The sequence below is a fragment of the Cheilinus undulatus genome, linkage group 12 (genome assembly GCF_018320785.1).
Source record: "Cheilinus undulatus linkage group 12, ASM1832078v1, whole genome shotgun sequence".
Taxonomy (NCBI): domain Eukaryota; kingdom Metazoa; phylum Chordata; class Actinopteri; order Labriformes; family Labridae; genus Cheilinus; species Cheilinus undulatus.
This window is the reverse complement of record NC_054876.1, coordinates 49,102,718-49,124,239: the sequence shown is the minus strand read 5'-3', so window position 1 is coordinate 49,124,239 and position 21,522 is coordinate 49,102,718.

Genomic DNA, 21,522 nt, shown 5'->3' with positions numbered 1-21,522 from the left:
TTAGAACTCATGATTTCGACGTTTATCTCATATTTTGATTTTTTAAATATCATGATTTTTAATTTTATCTCAGTTTTGATGACCATTTCAACTCCTAACATATTTTCACCTTAAAAATCCCAGATTTTTTAACTTATTTCATATTTCGACTTTTAAAACTCATGAATTTGAAATTCTATCTCATATTTTGTCATTTTAAACTCACAATTTCAATGTTTATCTCACATTTTAATTAAGTATCATGATTTGTAATGTTATCTCTGTTTTGCTGACCATTTCCAAATCCTGACTTACACTTTTATCCTATGTTTTTACATTTAAAACTCATGATTTTTAATTTTATTTCTAATTTGACATTTTAAAATCACAATTTTGATGTTTATCTCATAATTTTTTGACAGTTAAAAGTTATGATTTCTGTATTCTATCTCAGATTTTGCCTTTTTAAAACATTATTTTGACTTTAAATGTCATGTTTTTAAACTTGTAAGTTTGACTTTTTACCTCAGATTTTGAGTTTTTATCTTATCATGTTGACCTTTTAATCTCAAATCATTTAGGTTATTAGTTAATAGTCAATGGTTAAATGCGGACCCTGTTCGGCCCTCAGGTTAGACCCAAATCCAGGATCCGGCCCCTGCTGTGACTGAGTCTGACACCCCTGTTTTAAATAGGTTAAGTTTACCCGTTTACTGGAGGAAATCTGCAGACCTCACGGTGGGGCAGTCATGACAGAAAGATCGTATGATTTGGACCGGACACAGCTGTACCACGGGCCGGATGTGGCCCCGGGGCCTTGAGTTTGACACCCCTGATGCAGTGAATGTCACATGTGGCCTGGGAATCTGGGCTGACCTGCTGCCACTGTGACCAGGCCCTGGATGAGAGGAAGAAGATGGATGAGGAATAAAACCTGCTCATCCAATCAATCCATGGCCCCAGAGTCTTCATAGAGTCCTCCTGACTTTTATGTGAGTTCAAACCAAAGGAGCCCTGAGCAGGTGGGACTTTCACTGATCAAAACCAGGGAGCAAAGCCCAGCGGGCCAGAGTCAGAAGTCCAGGAAAGCAACGGTAAACCTGGCACGTGAAGAGAGAAACACAAAGACGGGGGAGATAATGAGAGACATGTGACCCCACCACGCTGCAGCGTCTCCTGGTAAATACTGACTCTACCCTATCACTACAACTACAGTTAGATTCAGACGTTTTCCTCCAGCAGCTGCTAGTCTTCTTGTTGAGCGGTCATCTTCCTGGAGGGTAAAACGGCGTGCACAGGTGCTGCAGATGGAGAACAATATGCACCAGCTCCATCCTTCTCTTTCACTTGTTTTCACATATTTTTACTGGATTTGTCTGAAACTCTTCCGGCAGATTAAAGCGAACCATGAAGAAAAGAAATAATGAAGCTCTGAAATGAGCGTCAGCAGCTCAGCCTCAAGGTTCAACAGTTTGGATGATCTGCTCTAAACCCCGACAGGGGGGGGGGAATAAAAGGACAGCATAGGAAGAGGGGGGTAAGAAAGATGGAGAGAAAGAGGAAGGAGCTGCAAGGGATGGAAAGATGGAAATGAAGAGTTCCACTGAAATAGACGAAGAGGAGGAAAAGAGGAACGGAGCGAGAGCAGAAGGAGGCAGTAACATGGAGATCTGATACTAATCAGAAAATACAGTGAAACTGAAAAAGATAAGGAGGTTCTGAAGAGGCAGGCAGGACATACAGAAATTCCAAAAAAGCTGGGTCGCTGTGTAACATGTTCATTAAACAGAAGTCAACTAGAAAAGCACTCAGAGAGCATAGACCTCCGCCATTAGGCCTATCTCCCAATAGTGAAGAATCCTTTAAAAAATTCCTGGAACCGTCCCCATGTGCCCCCCACCACGGCATTCGCCAATTACTCCCTCCCCTGTAGGGTAGAAACACAGTGAGGTAAAGCATTGTCTTTGCTACGGGTGGACTGTCATGGTGGAAGCATTGCCTGCTGGTGCCAACAGATGCACTGACAGTCTCACCCATGGTCTCACCGGATGACTGGAAGTCATGGCAGAGGGTGAATATTCCTCTATTCCTCCCAGCATTGTGAGTATTCTCGCTACAATTCGTTGTCTTCTCTCTGTTACGCTCCGTCTCGTCTCCTCAACCGGGCGTGCGTCTTTCAAACTCTATAAACTCCAAAACTTTGAATAGAAACACACCCAAAAATGCTGCTGGGATTGAAGTTACTCATGTTCGCCATCTCCTGGTGTAAAGTGGTAAAAGCACAGACCTCCGCCATTAGCCCTATCTCACAATGGTAAAGAATCCTTTTTAAAAAATTCCTAGATCCAAACAGTGATCCAGACCAAAATCTAACCAGTTCTTCCTTATGCCATTTCTGACATTTCCTGAAAATTTCATCTAAATCCGTTCACAACTTTTTGAGTTATGTTGCTAACAAACTAACAAACCCACCTGATCACATGACCTCCTTGGCAGAAGTAATGATTGTCCAATCTCAGTTGGTTCACAGCAGATCATTAACAACACATCAGATGCTAAACTGAGACATTTTACCATTTCAGGAAAAGATTAGCTCATTTTGAGTTTGATGACAACAACACATCTCAGAAAAAGTAAAGATGGGCAGAAGTTCATCATTCTGTGTCTAAAAATTGTGGAACAATTTCAGAAAAATGTCCTTTAACCTAAACAGTGAAGACTTTGAATCTCCTACCATCTACAGTCCATAATATCATTTAAAGACTCAGAGAATCTGAGGACGCAGGCAAAATGGAAAACTGTTCTGTGGTCAGATGAATCAAAACATGAATTCTGTACTGAAATCAGGAACACGTCCAAAAATCATTGTCCGTCAACACAGTTGGCTATAATCCACAAATAGAGCACATAGCGTTAGTTCAGACAGGCTACAGAGTCAAGCGCCGCCATATTAGATCAGTAGATCTCACACAAGCCTTCATCAGCTAACGCCTCGCTGATTCGCTCTAAGCAGGCTATGGGCTAATCGCTCAGGCTGCCTTATTTAAACTGCTCTTACGTGACCACACTCTCTCTGCAAGCTGCTCTTGCAACCCTCCTCCACCCCAGCTCCTCCTTTGTTCTGCTTCTGACCTATCACTGTCTCTAGCTGGGTTTCCATTACAGTTTTTCGCAGAATAAAAGCAATATTTCTTAAATTTCAAGTAAGTATATTGCACTTTGAATGCGTTTCCATTGAAGGGAGTTTTGGGCATAGTCCTTGCAATTCTCGTAAAATCTCATCTCGCGTTAATCCGCTGCAGGGAAGCTTGAAGCTCAAAACCTGTTGTGTGTCGGTACGGTTTTGGTTACATCTACGCCGGTTGCCTTGATAATTCTGAACAAAAGACGAAGGCAACGGATGACAGTTCAGAGGTAAAGTCCGTATGTATGGCAAAAGCCACGTATAAGGGTAGAAGTATGATGAAAGAAAAGTCTCGTCTCTTCTTCTGTCTACACGTACCGCACCATGTTGTCTTGGAGTGACTGGTCATGTAACACCGTACGTCACATCCCGTGACATGTAAATAAGGAAAAAGTGTTTCCATTACACTTTTGCGATATATTTCTATATTGAAATACCTGGAAAAACCTCCTCATGAAAGCGTAAAAACGTTTTAGTGATATTTTAGGATTCTTTTGAATTCAGGTGTTTCCATTACCAGTTTTTTATTGCGCTATTTCGATTTTGCGCATTTCCAAGTGTAATGGAAACCCAGCTCTTGTTGTCATTGATGCCTAACCCACAATTTCCACACAAGACCACTGCACCGTGCGACGAAGCGCCGTTGGTTTGCTCCGACCGAGGACAGTGACCTCGCCCACTGGAAGTCTAGAGCGCTGCGCTGTGGCGTACAGCCCTGATCAGTGGGCAGAGGTCACGGGAGAAGTGTGAGTTCACGCAGGAATAGTATGTTAACAGAGGACTATTTGACCTTTTGGGGTTAATCTATCATCCTTTCCAGTATAAGTCCATGATATTATATCTCCCTCCATTGGGTGAGTACATTAGGAAGTTAAAAGGTTAATGTTTGCTTAAAGGATCTGTGGTTTTATGCAAAATTCTTTGGCTAAATATCCCCAAAAGTTAATTCTTCCTCATCAATGGAGCCATTGTAGCTCTGTAACCCTCTGACCTCTCGGTGACCCTTTGCTCTCGCTGCAGGATGAGACGTAATGTTAGTATGGTGATGATTTAGAATTGGTTGTGTGGATATCCTATGCTTGTGACTTCCTGTTTGGAGCTTTCTGATTGACAGGAATTGTTGAGGTTTGACAGCGGCCGGCGCTGAAAAGAGTATGCAGAGTATCTCAAATGAAGCGGAGTGGAGTGGAGCTCCAGGGACGCACCGCTGCCGGACTGGAGCGCGGGCAATGGAGCTGCTCTGCTAGACTAGAGAGGGAATGAAGTGCTCCGCAGTACGATTTCGCTTGTGGATCGTGGCGTGGTAGCTGTATGTGGAAATTGGAGGTTATATGCTCTGTTTTTTTTTTGTTTTTTTTTGCTGCGTCCTTCTCTGCCTTAGACTTTACTTTTTTTGCTTAAGAAGAGCAGGAATGTGTGCTGTTCCTGTTTAATGCTTTCCACGCCCATAGAAGGGCAGGGGGATCCCAGAACCACCACACCCCCACACATAACAACAGCAGGAAGAGCTAATGAATGACTGCTAATAAAAAATACCTGTAAATCATGTGTGTTCATTGACTGAAATTCAAGATAAAGCTGGATCATGGAGAGAAGAAGCCATATGTGAACAGGATCCAGAAACAGTGCCGTCTTCTCTGGACCAAAGCTCATTTAACACGGACTGTGGAAACACGGAAAACTGTTCTGTGGTCAGAGGAAACCACAGATGGACTAAAGAGGAGAGGGAGCATCCAGCTTGTTCTCCTGGCTCAGGTCTAAAGCCTGCATCTCTGATGGTATGGGGTTGCATTAGTGCCTATGGCGTGGGCAGCTCTGACATCTGGAGAGGAACTATCAATGCTGGAAAGTAGAGAGAGCTTTTAGAGTAACATATGCTCCCATCCAGACAACGTCTCTATCAGGGAAGACTGCCACTATTTCAGCAAGACCATGCTAACCCACATACCACATCCATCACAACAGCATGGCTTCACAGGAGAAGAGTGTAAAGTGAAAGGTCATCACACAACAGAAAACATAGACCTGATATGTTCTATTGTTGTAGCTCATTAGAGACAAACGGTGAATGTTCTCGTGTGACTCGGAGCCCAACGGAGGCTAACGTGCTGAGATAAATGACAGACTACTCCTTTAACTCTGTGAGCTCATGAAACATTTTCTTCTTGTTTTTCTCTCCTTGTTTCGCCTGAAGTCCAGTTTCATGAAAACTGAAGAATTAAGTCCACATCTGGAGAAAAGAGCATCATCCAACGAGCCCTAACCTCGGTAACTAGCAGCCCCAGGACAGGAAAATGCAGATTTAATGAGCGGGACGTTCAGCTGTCTATGTCGTTCTCTCTCTGAGGTTCCTGGCTCTGAAACCATGGTCTGATCATTTATAGAAACACTGAGAGGATGCGGTGACAGCCTCTGACCTCCTTACAGGCTGCTCGCCATGTCGCTGATCGAGGAAACGAAGACGGCTCTGCTCGCTCGCCGCTTTCATGTCAGTGTGGATGTTAGAAAGCTCCTCAGTGAGTCAGGCTCCAGTCGACTCCAGAGGTCGTCTGTGATTTAATCTAAAGTCAGCTGTCACGCCTGTGTTTACTCCATGAACTTCACAGGAATTTCAAAGATAAACCGACATTTAAGGTTTATATCAACCACAGAGAGGGCTTTAGTCTTTGAGGCTTTTCTTCGGAGTTAGAGATGTCCTGCATGATTGATATTGGATGATTTACATTAGAAAATACATGATAGGTAGTTGCTAGTCACGAACGTTAAAGTGAAATCTTAAATTTGTCCTGAAACTCTAAAAATGTGTGAATCTGGTTTCTGTAAACATGTGAAAACACCGAGATCTAAATGTGACTGAATTCTGGATTTAGACTGTTAGAAAGTTTTTCACCTCTTTCCTGGCTGGGTTTTATGTGGGCGGGGCCAATATGTGGAGTGATGATGTCACCAGCCCACAGTAGGGAACAACCTCGCCCCTCTAACACTCCAATCTAAAATCACAGAGCAGTTCATCTCAGTCCAGTCTGTTGTTAGCTGATGTCTCTGCCTTTATTAAAGTTAACAGTCAGTTAAATGCTGTTTTCTTCTTCATTGTGAGGTAAATTTACCAAATCTATCAGCCACAGTGGTCTATGGATCACTGGAAGCATCAGAACAGAGATTTGAGACAGAAACCAGACTTTGTCTCTTTTCTGGACCAGAGCCAGGCAGCTGCGCTCAATGGTCAATGTAAGGTCAGGGGGCGGGGCTTATAGCATGAGTGCTTTCCTCCAATCAGATTGTAGCATTTTTAAATCTGAGAGGATCGTATTTCTCCTGGGTGGGCGTGGCTTCAGCTCATTAACAGACACGCCCACATCATCCTGGAGCAGATTTTACTGACTCATTTTTCATGATTTAAGTGTTTAATTTCATAAACTCAGAGATGTTTTAGCAGACTTAAATTTAATTCAGGGGTTCATAACACAGTGAGCTGTCATACAACAAACCTAAATACTGATCTATTTTCACTTTACAGGCTCTTTAACCTGACGTGTTATATAGACCAGTCGTTCCCACTGTTGGGTCCAGGGACCCCTAGGGGGCGCCCTGTTTGCTCTGACGTTGTCAAACTTAGAAGGGGCCAAAAGCTCGTATCTCCAAGCGGTATCTTTCAATTAATTCAACACTCAATGTTTATAGTGAATATTCTTTAACACCTTTTACTGCTTTAAATTTGGTGCAAACCCACTGACAGATGTAAAGGGTGATTAATAGTACTGATCTATGGAAAACATTTAACACTAGAAAAGCACTCAGAGAGTGCAGACCTCCACCATTAGCCCTATCTCCTAATAGTGAAGAATCTTTTAAAAAATCTATTAATTAAAAAATTCCTGGATCCGTCCCCATGTGCCCTCCCCGGTGGGGTGAAACCCCATGAGGTAAAGCATTGGCTTCATTATGGGCGCCAACAGATGCACTGACAGTCTCACACATGATCTCACCGGATGACTGGAAGTCATGGCAGAGGGTGAATATTCCTCTATTCCTCCCAGCATTGTGAGTATTGTTGCTACAATTCGCTGTCTTTCTGTTACGCTCCGACTCGTCTCCTCGACCGGGCGTGCGTCTTTCAAACTCTATAAACTCCAAAACTTTGAATAGAAACACACCCAAAATGCTGCTGGGATTAAAGTTACTCACGTCCGCCATCTCCTGGTGTAAAGTGGTAACAGCACAGATCTCCGCCATTAGCCCTATCTCCCAGTAGTACAGAATCCTTAAAAAAAAATTCCTGAATCCAGACGCTGATCCAGATCACTCCCAAAATCTAATCAGTTCTTCCTTATGCCATTTCTGACATTTCATGAAAATTTCATGAAAATCCGTCCATGACTTCATGAGTTATTTTGCTAACAAACTAACTAAAGAGCAAACTAACCTTGGCCTTGGAACTCTCCCATGATGCCATTGTTGCCCAGTCTCTCTCTGATGGTTGAATCATGAACTCTGACCTTAACTGAGTCAGTGAGGCCTGCAGGTCTTTGGATGTGGTTCTGGGTCCTTCTGGAAAAGGTTCTCCATTGTTCACAGTTTTCCCCATTTGTGGATAATGGCTCTCACCATGGTTGGCTGAGAAATTGACGGCCACTCCTGGGAAGGTTCTCCACTTTTGTGTATACCAAAAATCTTTCCCTTATGTTGACCGTCCTGTGTTGGATCCTCACCAGTTCCACCCACTTTCCAAAAGTTGCCAACTATGGATTACTGTTTGGCAAAAATGAAGGGGAAGACCCCAACATCCCCAGCTTCACCAACATTCCACCCTCTGCCTTTGATAATGATGTCATCAGAGCTTTGTAACATTCCATCCATACCTTTGAGGGTCTCTAGATGTTGTTCTGGGTTCTTCTGGGACCTCCTGGATGAGTCGTCCATGCTCTCTTGGAGTCATGTTGGTAGGGCGAGCACTCCTGGGAAGGTTCAACACTCTTGTGTAGACCAACAATCTTTCCCTCGTGTTGACGGTCCTTTGTTCAGCATTTTTGAGAAAACTAGAACTTCTAAACTTTTTCAGCTTTTATAAAACTGGTGGAACTGGAGAGGAGCGAGGAACCCTTGGAGTCATGTTGGTGGGCCGACCACTCCTGGGAAGGTTCACCCCTGTTCACAGTTTTCCCCAATTGTGGGTAATGGCTCTCAGCTTGGTTGGTTGGTTGGAGTCCCAAAGCCTTAGAACCGTCTCTGTGACCCTTTCAGACTGATAGATGTCAGTGACTTAGTTTCTCCTCTGCTCTTGAGTTCCTTTAGATGGCGCTATGATGTGTTGGAGATCTTATTCCCTTTGTCAGACAGGTTCTACTTGTTTGTATCGTGAGGACGGCGCTGGAAGCAGGAACATCTTTAAAGTGTCCTATTATTGAATGAAAGAAAGAGATTAACTCCCTCCTCCTAATTTGACATCCTGTGGGGATGTACAATAAAAATCCCAGCATTAATCTAACATCACCAAAAACAGAAGTGTCTTTGCAGTTCCTCCTGTTCTGTGCTGTCTTGGCGCCGGTTCCTCGGCTTATCCGCTCTTTTCTCCCTCCTCCTCCTCCTCCAATGAGTCCAGACTTACAGAGGATGAAGAGAAAATGATGAATGAAAGCTTTGATAGCGTTTTGGAAGCAGATTCAGGAGACTCGTCTTGGGTTTTGATTGGCTGTTGGCGTAAACTGGGATAAAGCAATAAAGCACATGTTGCCTTTCATTCACATCTGCAGATAATTCTCCGGATTAAAGTCTGTAAATTTGAGGCAGACGCAGGCCTGCTGGGTAAAACTTAAATCCTGCGAGCTCTGCGTGCAGGTAGCTGTGGCTCTGCTGCCAGTGTGAATAAAGTTATTTTTTTAAACGAGCTGCGGTGACAGACATGGGTCCCTGTGGATTATGTCACAGCTCTGCGGTGAGTCCGGAGAGTCTCTGAGCAGATTACCAATCAGGCTGAAAACGAGTGGGTGCTGTGAGAGTGGGAGAGCAGCTGGAGAGGTGACGGAGCGTCCATATGTCAGTGCAGATGAGCGGCTCTGGGGAGAGAGGGAGGCGGCGCCGGGGGACTCAAGTTTTCTATTTGTCAGTCTGTAATGTCTGCCTTCATCACACTCATCATCACCTCTCTACTCTGATACCAACAACACTTAGGCGTGTTTGAGTAATCATGAATGCTCATGAAGGTGAGGAGCGGTTGTTGGAACAGCCCTAAGGGATGGTGGAGACCCTGGGTACTGAAAATAAGAGCTGAGAGATATTCACACCCCTCTAAAACAGCAAACTACTCTAAAACAGCAAAACACTCTAAAACAGCTAAATACTCTAAAACAGCAAAACACTCTAAAACAGCTAAATACTCTAAAACAGCAAAACACTCTAAAACAGAAAAATACTCTAAAACAGCAAAATACTCTAAAACAGCAAAATACTCTAAAACAGCAAAACACTCTAAAATAGCTAAATACTCTAAAACAGCAAAATACTCTAAAACATCAAAACACTCTAAAACAGCAAAATACTCTAAAACAGCAAAATACTCTAAAACATCAAAATACTCTAAAACAGCAAAATACTCTTAAACAGAAAACTACTCTAAAACAGCAAAATACTCTAAAACAGCTAAATACTCTAAAACAGCAAAACACTCTAAAATAGCTAAATACTCTAAAACAGCAAAATACTCTAAAACAGCAAAACACTCTAAAACAGCTAAATACTCTAAAACAGCAAAACACTCTAAAACAGCTAAATACTCTAAAACAGCAAAACACTCTAAAACAGAAAAATACTCTAAAACAGCAAAATACTCTAAAACAGCAAAACACTCTAAAATAGCTAAACACTCTAAAACAGCAAAATACTCTAAAACAGCAAAATACTCTAAAACATCAAAACACTCTAAAACAGCAAAAGACTCTAAAACAGCAAAACACTCTAAAACAGCAAAATACTCTAAAACAGCAAAACACTCTAAAACAGCTAAATACTCTAAAACAGCAAAACACTCTAAAACAGCTAAATACTCTAAAACAGCAAAACACTCTAAAACAGCAAAATACTCTAAAACAGCAAAATACTCTAAAACAGCAAAACACTCTAAAACAGCAAAATACTCTAAAACAGCAAAACACTCTAAAACAGCTAAATACTCTAAAACAGCAAAACACTCTAAAACAGCTAAATACTCTAAAACAGCAAAACACTCTAAAACAGAAAAATACTCTAAAACAGCAAAATACTCTAAAACAGCAAAATACTCTAAAACAGCTAAATACTCTAAAACAGCAAAACACTCTAAAATAGCTAAATACTCTAAAACAGCAAAATACTCTAAAACATCAAAACACTCTAAAACAGCTAAATACTCTAAAACAGCAAAATACTCTAAAACATCAAAATACTCTAAAACAGCAAAATACTCTAAAACAGAAAACTACTCTAAAACAGCAAAATACTCTAAAACAGCTAAATACTCTAAAACAGCAAAACACTCTAAAATAGCTAAATACTCTAAAACAGCAAAATACTCTAAAACAGCAAAATACTCTAAAACAGCTAAATACTCTAAAACAGCTAAATACTCTAAAACAGCAAAACACTCTAAAGTAGCTAAATACTCTAAAACAGCAAAATACTCTAAAACAGCAAAATACTCTAAAACATCAAAACACTCTAGAACAGCAAAACACTCTAGAAGAGCAAAACACTCTAAAACATTAAATTGCTCTAAATTAGCAAAATGCTCTAAAACATCAAAACACTCTAAAACATTAAAATACTCTAAAACATCAAAATACTCTAGAACATTAAAACACTCTAAAACATCAAAATGCTCTAAAACAGCAAAATACTCTAAAACAGAAAAATACTCTAAAACATCAAAACACTCTAGAACATCAAAACACTCTAGAACATAAAAACACTCTAAAAAAGCAAAATACTCTAAAACAGCAAAATACTCTAAAACATCAAAACACTCTAAAACAGCAAAATACTCTAAAACAGCAAAATACTCTAAAACATCAAAACACTCTAAAACAGCAAAATGCTCTAAAACATCAAAACACTCTAAAACAGCTAAATACTCTAAAACAGCAAAACACTCTAAAACAGCAAAATACTCTAAAACAGCTAAATACTCTAAAACAGCTAAATACTCTAAAACAGCAAAATACTCTAAAACAGCAAAATACTCTAAAACATCAAAACACTCTAAAACAGCAAAATACTCTAAAACAGCAAAACACTCTAAAACATCAAAATGCTCTAAAACAGCAAAATACTCTAAAACAGAAAAATACTCTAAAACATCAAAACACTCTAGAACATCAAAACACTCTAAAAAAGCAAAATACTCTAAAACAGCAAAATACTCTAAAACATCAAAACACTCTAAAACAGCAAAATACTCTAAAACAGCAAAATACTCTAAAACATCAAAACACTCTAAAACAGCAAAATACTCTAAAACAGCAAAATACTCTAAAACAGCAAAATACTCTAGAACATCAACACTTTAAAACATCAAAATGCTCTAAAACAGCAAAATACTCTAAAACAGAAAAATACTCTAAAACATCAAAATACTCTAAAACATCAAATACTCTAAAACAGCAAAATACTCTAAAACATCAAAACACTCTAAAACAGCAAAATACTCTAAAACAGCAAAATACTCTAGAACATCAACACTTTAAAACATCAAAATGCTCTAAAACAGCAAAATACTCTAAAACAGAAAAATACTCTAAAACATCAAAATACTCTAAAACATCAAATACTCTAAAACAGCAAAATACTCTAAAACATCAAAACACTCTAAAACAGCAAAATACTCTAAAACAGCAAAATACTCTAGAACATTAAAACACTCTAAAACAGCAAAACACTCTAAAACAGCAAAATACTCTAAAACAACAAAACACTCTAGAACATCAAAACACTCTAGAACATCAAAACACTCTAAAACAGCAAAATACTCTAAAACATCAAAACACTCTAAAACAGCAAAATACTCTAAAACAGCAAAATACTCTAAAACATCAAAACACTCTAAAACAGCAAAATACTCCAAAACAGCAAAACACTCTAGAACATCAAAACACTCTAGAACATCAAAACACCCTAAAACAGCAAAATACTCTAAAACAGTAAAATGCTCTAAAACAGCAAAATACTCTAAAACAGCAAAATACTCTAAAACAGTAAAATACTCTAGAACATCAAAACACTCTAAAACATCAAAATGCTCTAAAACAGCAAAATACTCAAAAACAGAGGTTTTCAACATTTTGAAGCAAGGGTGTCAAACCCTGGCCTGAGAGATCACATCATATTTCTGTTATAACTGGCCCACCACTATAAAAATGTAAACTTAACCTTGATTATTTAAAATATCCTGAAGCAATAAAAATCAAAAAAGGTAAAGAGAAAGAAAAATTAGATAACAAGTCAGAATTTTGCATTTCATGATTCTGACTCAAATGTTTTTTTTTGGTTTTTATTTCAAACTTTAACCTTTTCAACTGATAATTTGGACTTTGTATGTCATATTTTTATCTTTTAGATTCACAATTTTAAATTTCAAGTCATATTTTGACATTTTTAACTCATCATTTTGGCTTTTTAATCCCATATTTTGTCCTTTTAACTAATGATTTCATTTTTTTTTTTAATATATTGACATTTTAAATCTGGAATTTTGACTTTTCATATCATGTTTTGACCTTTGAGATTCATAATTTTAAATTTTAAGTCATATTTTGACATTCTCAATTTAAAATTTTTACTTTTTATGTCATATTTTTAACTTTTAGATTCACAATTTTATATTTTAAGTCATATTTTGACATTTTTAACTCATTATTTTGGCTTTTTAATCCCGTATTTGTTCTTTTCAAGCCATGATTTCAATTTTTTCTTATATTTTGACATTTTAAATCTCGAAAATTTGGATTTTTCATATCATGTTTTGACCTTTTAGATTCATTATTTTAAATTTTAAGTCATATTTTGACATTTTTAACTTATAATTTGGACTTTATATGTCATATTTTTGTCTTTTAGATTCATAATTTTTAATTTAAGTCATATTTTTAACTTTTAAAGTCCTCAATTTTAATTTTGGCTCATATTTTGACATTTTCAACCCCTAATTTTGACTTTTTAATCCCATATTTTGATCTAGTAGACTCACAATTTAAAATTTTAAGTCATGTTTGACTTTTAATCTCAATGATTTCAAATTTGATCTCATATTTTGACCTTCCAAACTTATAATTTCAACTTTCTCCTCATATATTTGCTCTTTAAAAACACAGTTTTTCTATTTTTAATATTGTCCTCTGACCTTTGGAACTAATAAATTGGACTTTTTATGTCAGATTTTCAGCTTTTAAACTTATCATTCTTACTTTTTTGAATTTCTAAATGATTTATCATCAGGGCTGGGGTTTTTATATATATTTTATTACTGATGAAACTGAGGTTGACAGTTTTTGGTTTGTGTTGACCCTAGTAGGCTCTCAGGTTAGACCTGAATCCAGAATCTGGCCCCTGCCATGATTAAGTTTGACACCCCTGTTTTAAAGGCGCACCATGTCCATTTCCATTCAAAATAGCCTCTTTAATACATGTGGCGGTATCTTCAGTTCAGTCAGGCCCACTCAGTCAAGAAACACATCATTTGCAGCTATTTTTTTGCATTTAGTGCCGTCATTCTCTTCCATGAGTCTTTGTGGAAAGCATCAAGTAGGAACAGCACACATACAAGGAAAGCCTGAGGCAGCGAGAGAAACCCCAGAGCAGAGCAGAGCAGGCGTTAATGACAACAGACTGACATAATGGAGGAGCTGGGGTGGAGGAGGCTAGCAGAGCAGCTTGTAGAGGGGGCAGCAAAGAGCAGGCAGCCAGAGCAGCTTCAAGGGGACATATTTACCCCTTTAAGATTGACTTTATTTTATTGAGTTCATTTGATAGGGACAATGAAAATTACACAGTGCAACTTCAGCCTGTTACAAACAAGCTGAGAAGTAACTGATGTTTCACATATAGAAATTATAGCTTTTGCTAGTTTCCATCTCCTGTCCCTAGTTAGGCTTTTAGGAAATGAAAGAAGGTAAAAGTAGAGAGATGAAGTTTGCATTGAAATTGCATAAAGACAGTTACAACTGATTAAAAAAAGAAAATTAAAAGACAGAATAGTAAAACTTTACATCATATTTACTTAAAATTACAGTAAAACATGGAGTAGTTAAAAGTGCTCACATCTCTGATTTTGTTTGAGCCACTCTTTAACATTTTTGTTAAAAGTCTTTGTGTCTTGAGTTAATTTCATATCAGTTGGTAGTACTGTCATACCTGAGAGCCTCGTATAGAAAAAGCTGACTGACCAGAGAGGTCTTATAGTGGGCAATTTTACAGTTACCACTGGCTGAGCCCCTGCTGGTTCCACCACCAGTTTACCTTTTTAAAAGTTTGCATAACATTTCTGGTGCTAAATTTTGTAAACATTTAAAAACCAGTTTAAACCAAAGTTTTAGTCGACGACATTAATACTGGTACCAGTGCCTGCCAGAGGTACCAGATGTTTGATTCTTTGTATGGTTTCAGTGATGATTGTAAAAATTCCCACGGCACACCTGGACTCTCCTCACACCAGAGCCTTTCCACATCGTTTTAGAACAACCGCTCGAAACGGTCACACTTAATGAATGAACGAACGAACGAACGAACGAACGAACGAATGAAACCTGTATGGCCTTTATTAAGGGAATCTGTCCGACAACAAGAGTGTAAAAACACAAACATCAGACATGGACACGAAGGAGACGGCACATAAAACAGCAGTAAATGACATGACTAAACCCTCCAGAAGTGTGACTAAAATAAACCTCTATTAATTCATGGTGTGTGATTAATAATGTTGTTGAACAGGTCCAGTGTGTGTTTAGAGATGCTGCATCGTCATCCACGGTCTCATTAATGTACTAATAACTGTTTAAAAGTGCTTCCTCACAGAAATGAGGCAGAAACTCTCATTTTTACAGAAACTCCCCTGCAGAAATAAGCGGGTGGTGATTTTACAGCCGTGACTCTCCTGCTGTCAGAAACCATTCTGGTCTTTATTTTTGGGTCTCTGTGGTGGAGCGGAGGCATGGAGCGGAGGGTGACAGCCATGTTTGAGACGCAGGAAATAACACATGAAGAGGAAGTGCAGAGAGAGCATTAATGAGCTGATTTATGACGAGCCGGCTCAGGTAAACTCAAACTTTGACTGAGCAGCAGTGAGTTTACACTGGTAGACAGAAGCACAGAGGGTCATGTTAACTAGGCCGATGTTTCTGTGCAAACTTTGCTGCTATTTATAGAAATCCTGTTGTTTAATGTGTGAGACTTAGTGAAGTTTATTCAGCACTGATGTTTTATTGTTTCGCAGTAGTTCCTTTCCGTTATGGCCCCGCCCTCTAAGAATAACTTCTCACTTATTGCATGTCTTCTTTCCATACAACAGATGAAGATGTTTGGATGAAAGCAGGGGCGTAGCGAGGGATTTAGGGCCCCTAGAAAGAGTGTTACACCGGGCCCCCCTTAACCGGCTCGCCAAGCAACAAATGTTGCCTCATTTTTACAGATATCACTGCATTTTAATGTCATTTTGAACCATAATTTCCCCATTTATGAGCATTATTTTTACTAAATTTATTTTTTAAGGAGGGAGCAGGTGCCCCAGTTTTGTATTCTACTCTATTTCAGTGATTCTCAGTGTGTGGCTCTTTTATGTCTCCATTTGAAATATTATTCCCCAAGAAAACCTTAAAAAAGGAAAATTTGACCTCAAAAATGATCCATTGCTGGTCACATAAATCTGTTTGTTTCCCACACTTATACAGCTGGCTTTAATTGTCAACTTTTAAATTTGTCTGTATATTTTTTTGCCCTTATTTGCATTTTTTTGCCACTTTGAATCATTTTTTACTGCTTAAGCCCACTTTTGTTACCTCTTTTTCTCCAGTTTTATCCTGCTCTTTACTATTTGCAATTTTTTTCCCCATCGTTGCCACTTTTCACCCATTTAAGCTGCCTTTTGCCAGTAAATGTCACTTTTTCCCCAAATTTTTGCCACTCTTTGCTGCCTTTTGCCCATTTTAGTCACTTTCCACTCATTTTTTGTCATGTTTTCATCACTTTTTGACCATTTTGGCCCCTTGTAACACAGTTTTTGTCACTTCTCATCCACATTTTGCCACTTTCGGTCCTTTTTCGCCATTTTTTTTCTCCCCTATTTTTGTTACTTTTCACCTAGTATTTGGCTTTTTATGCTGATTTTGCCCCCTTTAACTTATTTTTATTGCCATTTTAACCCATTTTGCCACTTTTCACCACTTAGATTTTGGCTCTTGCAAAGGTATTTTCAACATTTTGGCTCAAGCAGGGTTGTGTAACGCTGCTCTATTTGATACAAATTTTAGTCCGTTGACCGATTCATTTTGTTGCTTTTGATTCAATAATGACACTAAATGATAAGAAAAAATAAATAAAATCACACTTTTCATTGTGGGCTTCTCAAGGGCCCCTTCATCACAGCAGGGACCAGATTCTGGATTCAGGTCTAACCTGAGAGCCTACTAGGGTCAAATTTTCTACCCTCTGGACACCTTCGAGGCAAAAATGTACACGTACAAAAAGACTGCCATTAAATCAGCATACATCAATATTTTTTTCTACTTTTTTCCATAAATCTCTTTCAGACCTGCTCAAAACTACCAAACATTCAATAATTTTCAAGCTTTTAACCCTTTAAATGCCAGTTTGATTATTTGAAATATTTCATTTTTCACTACAAAAAAACAGAAAAAGTGAATTATTTTCCAGAAAATTAATAGCAGAAAGATGGGGCTTTGGTGCCGTTGAGAGTCTTGGATGGGTCAAAGATTAACAAAAAAAAAAAAAAAAAAAAAAAAAGATTTCATTGCATTTGTATTTTTCATGTAGTGCCAGCTTTAACATTCGGGCACCCTCTGGACACCTTCGAGGCAAAAAATGTACACATTAAAAAAAAACTGCTATTAAATCAGTGTACATCAATATTTTTTCTACTTTTTTTCATAAATCTTTTTAACAACTTCAGACCCGCTCAAAACTACAAAAAAAAAAAAAAAAAAAAAAATCAATAATTCTCAGAATTTCAACCCTTTAGATGCCAGTTTGATTATTTGAAATATTTCATTTTTCACTACTAAAAAAAAAAAAACACAAAATGTGAATTATTTTCTGGAAAATTAATAGTAGAAAGATGGGGCTTTGGGGGTGATGAGAGTCTTGGATGGGTCAAAGATAAGCATCAAAATTGATTTGATTGCTTTAAAATTTTTTATGTAATATCAGAAATACCCTCCTGACATCTTCGAGGCTAAAATGCCCCCATTGACTTCCATTAAAACCAGGTTTTTTAATCTCACTGTCACTGCAGTATAAAATCATGCATTCTTTAATGTCAGCATTTCAATGTGAAGAAGTCTAGTGAAATTTGACATTTTTATCGTATTCCACCAGATTCAACCATTTAGTAGGACCATGCACCACATTTTTGTATTTTTGGCCGTTATATTATGGAGAGTTTTGTGTTGAATTATTGAATGTTTGGTAGCTTTGAGTCTGAAGTCTGAAGTTGAATTAGGGTCAACACTAACCATAAACTGTCAACCTCAGTTTCACCAGTGATAAAATATGAAAAATTAACAACACTGATGATAAATCATTTAAAAATTCAAAAAAGTAAAAATGATAAGTGTAAATGCTCAAAATCTGAGATAAAAGTCCAATTTATTAGTTTTAAAGGTCAGAAGATGATATTAAAAATAGAAATACAGTGGTTTTAAAGCGCAAATATATGAGGAGAAAGTTGAAATTATAAGCTTGGAAGGACAAAATATGAGATCAAATTTGAAATTATAAGATTAAAAGTCAAATATGACTTAAAATTTTAAATTGTGAGTCTGATAGTTCAAAATATGGGATTAAAAAGTCAAACTTAGGGGTTGAAAATGTCAAAATATGAGCCAAAATTAAAATTGATGACTTTAAAAGTTAAAAATATGACTTAAATTCAAAATTGGGAGTCTAAAATGTCAAAAAAAATGATATAAAAAGTAAAAATTAGTCATTTAAAATGTCAAAATATGAGAAAAAAAATTGAAATCATGTTTATAAAAGTCCAAATATGGGATTAAAATGCCAAAATTAAGAGTTGAAAATGTCAAAATATGAGCTAGAATTCAAATAATGACTTAAAAAGTTAAAAAATATGACTTAAATTTAAAATTATGAATCTAAAAGGTCAAAATATGATATGAAAAGTAAAAATTCCAGATTTAAAAGTAAAAATATGAGAAAAAATTGAAATAATGACTTTAAAAGGACAAAATACGGGATTAAAAAGCCAAAATAATGAGTTAAAAATGACAAAATATGATTTAAAATTTAAAACTGTGATCTGAAAGATAAAAATATGACATATTAGTCCAAATTATAAGTTGAAAAGGTTAAATTTTGAAATAAAACCAAAAATCCTAAGTTTGAGTCACAATCTTGAGATGCAAAATCTTGACTTGTCTTATTTTTCTTAATTTTTACTTTTTTGATTTTTTATTGCTTCAGGATATTTTAAATCATCAAGGTTAAGTTTATATTTTCATACTGGAGTGATGTCTGCAGATCTCATACTGGTGGCCCAGTTAGAATAGAAATATGATGTGATCCTGTGGGCCGGGTATAACCATTCCAAGGGCCGGATCTGGCCCCAGGGCCTTGAGTTTGACACCCCTGCTGCAGATGAAGATGTTTGGATGGAAGCTGTAGGAGTTTGTCCAACTATCCCCTGGGTTAGGGTTAGTCCAGAATGAGAAGCTTTATCAGGAACAATAGTGTTGTGTGTAACAGTGAGAGTGAGTGAAGCTCTAACCGCTGCTGAGGTTTGTCACGTCTTTAGAGAGGAGGGAGAACGAGGGCAGCGCTCGGCCTCACGCTGAGAGGACGCTCTTCACTGGGATTGATGTGGTCTTGAACTCATCCTGGTGTGTTTTAAAGCTTTAGTGGCTCTGTTCAGGGTCTCGACCTGCTGTTAAACTGTCGAATTAGAGCTGGAGAAACAGAAGCTGTGACACGGAGAAAAACAAACTCCTTTAAGGCTCCTATAAACTAAACACACGATCCATGAGAGAAGCTGATACTGGGAACACTGGAAGAGTCTCCAGGTATCATATTCTGTTTCATTTTCTACCAGAGAAACCAGGGTTAAAGATAGCATTGAAATTTATTTACAGGTATCATTTATACCTGTGGATTAATATTTATAATGACAGATAAGAGCGTTTCCTCTACTTGTGATTAATCGTTTAGGTTTGATAGAGAATCAGGATCAATTCAATCACATGCTAAATAACTGATTTGATATTTTGTGTGTTTTATTTTTTCACTGCTGCGTTATTGTGCCCTGAAACCAGGAGACAGATTTGGAGTCTGCATGTCAAACACAGTTTATCACTGTTATACATGAAGAGATACGCAGGAGGGCATGTACAAAATGACTCCCAGTTAATGGGACAGGACTTTCACTTTTCAGGTTTAGTTTTTTTTTTTGTTGTTGTTTTTTGAAAGTAATCCAGCACAGTTAAGTATAAAGACAAGATTTTATCGACTCTAGAGTTCGATATTTTGGCATTTTCTAACTCGAGGCGATGACATGTTTGCATCCTGTTAACAGTGTGAAGCATGCAGCTGCTACCAGGTGCAGAAAAGTTTCAGGCATTTTCATGGAAATTTGGGGAAATGCTAATTTATTTTTGAGAATCTGATGAGAATTTTGGGGGGAATTTTGCTTAAAATTTTCAGGTATTTTAACGGAAATTTGCAACATTTTGGGATTTTGTTCAGGAATCTGGGGCTCGGGTGTCTTTAGCAATTTTCAAGAATATTGTGGCAATTTCAGACTATTTGTTTGAGGGAATTTTCCATCATTTTTGTGGAATTTTGGGAAATGTGTACATTTTTGGGAATTTGATAAGGAGTTTTAGGGGGAATAAGTTTGAGATTTAGAGGAATTATGAAATTTATTAAATTTTTGGAGATTTTTTTACTGGAATTCTAAGGCTTTATGACAGGGGTGTCAAACTCATGGCCTGGGGGCCAAATCCGGCCAGTGGTGAAGTTGTACCTGGCCCGCTGGATCATATCATATTTTTATTATAACTGTCCCACTGATCTGCAGATTTCCTCCAATTTAAGCAAATAAAAATCTAACCTTGATGATTTAAAATATCCTTCTTTTGTCATAAAAACAAGAAAAAGTTCAAATAATCAGATAAAAAGTCAAGAATGTGGGGAAATAGATTTGTTTTCGTTTTTTATTCTTAATTTTTCATCTCAGTTATCAGGAAAGTTATGGTTTTGACTTTTTATTTCTTATTTTGACTTTTCAATTCACATTTAATTGACTTTTTATCTTACTTTTTAAAGTTTTTAAATTTCAGGGAATATTTTGACCTTATTACTCACGATTTTTTTTCCTCACCTTTTGACCTTTTTAGCTCCTTACTTTGAATTTTATCTCATTTTTTGCCCTTTTCTATCCTCAGTTTTAAGTTTTAAGTAATATTTTGACCTGTGAAACTCAAAATTATTTTTTTCCTCAGGCTTTGACAATTTTAACCAATGATTTTGAAATTTATCTCAAAATTTGACTGAAAAACTCATGATTTTAAATTTTTATCTCATGTTTTGAAATTTAAATATAATGATTTTAAACTTTTATCTCATGTTTTGATCCTTAAAAACCATGATTTAAACTTTATTTTTTGTATATTTGACTTTTAAAAACATTATTTTGACTTTAAATGCCTTTTGAGCTAAAAAGTTTGGATTTCTTATCTCTGATTTTGAGCCTTTAAACTTACCATTTTTACTTTTTCCCCCCTCCCATAATTCCTTGCTGGTAAAAATGAGGTCGATAGTTGATGGTTACATGTTGACCCTGCTCGGCCCTCAGGTTGGACCCAAATTCAGAATTGGGCCCCTGCTGTGATTTAGTTTGACATCCCTGCTTTGTGATAAAGCTTGTTTGAAACATGGGGAATATCTGTAGGAATGTTGGGGTCCTCTTTATGGAACAACTATGTTCAGGAAGTTTCACAGAACTTTTAGGAAATTCCTTTGAAAGATTGGGGAATTTTCAGTGGATTCTGGAAGGAAAATCTCCAAGCAATAAAGAACCTCTAGTGGGAATGTTGATGTTTGGCCTTCAGTTTGTGGTCCATCCAGGGGCGTAGCTAAGGATTTTGGGCCCC